This window comes from Orycteropus afer, unplaced genomic scaffold (genome assembly GCF_000298275.1).
Source record: "Orycteropus afer afer isolate SDZICR_OR568_19922 unplaced genomic scaffold, OryAfe1.0 scaffold00009, whole genome shotgun sequence".
Classification (NCBI taxonomy): domain Eukaryota; kingdom Metazoa; phylum Chordata; class Mammalia; order Tubulidentata; family Orycteropodidae; genus Orycteropus; species Orycteropus afer.
In genome coordinates this window covers 22,072,896-22,073,840 of record NW_006921596.1, presented here as the reverse complement: position 1 = coordinate 22,073,840, position 945 = coordinate 22,072,896, and positions in this window count along the sequence as shown.

Genomic DNA, 945 nt, shown 5'->3' with positions numbered 1-945 from the left:
TCCTCCTCCTGGTTTCATTTATCTCCCAGCAGCCATGTAGCCCTTCCTTCCAGCACAGGGCAGCAGCTCTGTCTCCCCTACTCTCACTGCAGAAGTAAGGTGGCACCGGCTGGTCCTGGGTGCTACTGGGTTCCCAGATGCTGGAAGTAGTACTGGCAACTACACGTGATCAGGAAGCAACCATACCAACAAGCTGGTGGCAGCCAAGCCACCATCATCAGCCACACTCCCAGCACCTGCAAGCTGTTCCCAGCCCAGTCCTTGCTACCACCTCTTGGTCCTGCTACACCCTCTCCCCACCTCCGCCATACATCTGGATGCGTGCAAAGTTCAGATCCAGTTTCCAGTGTAGCCCCTGCCAGGCCCAGCCACACACCTAGCAAGGCTGACTACCTGTATCCAGTGGATACAGCTCTTGAGCTTTAACTGGTGGGCTCTCATAAGGTTTAAATATAATAGGCTTTATGGGGATTCAGCTACAAACAGTACAGGGACAGCCTGTACATAATATGGTGTCTGCACAATGACCAAATTGCATAACGTCCTATTCCATGGAATGCACCATGGAGATAAGTGACACATACCTGTATTTTAAAAATCAGAATCCTCCTGAGTTCCAATGATATTTTTCTATCATTTCATCACCCCTTCTCCAAATTGCTTTCATTTTCCCCCATAAATTATTTATTCCTGGGTAAGTGATGAGAAATGTATATCTAGGAAGAATCTTTTTCTTCCTTCAACACTCAGAGCTGCCACTTGTGGATTAGTAGTCTCTGTAAGGAGCTCTGGTACTGTGGTAGATAAGGCATTTGGCTGCTAACCAGAAGGTCAGCAGTTCAAACCCCCCAGCTGCTCAGAGGAAGGAAGATGGTGCAATCTACTTCCATAAAGATTTACAGCCTCGGAAATCCAAGGAGGGTCACTATGAATTGGATCCAATTC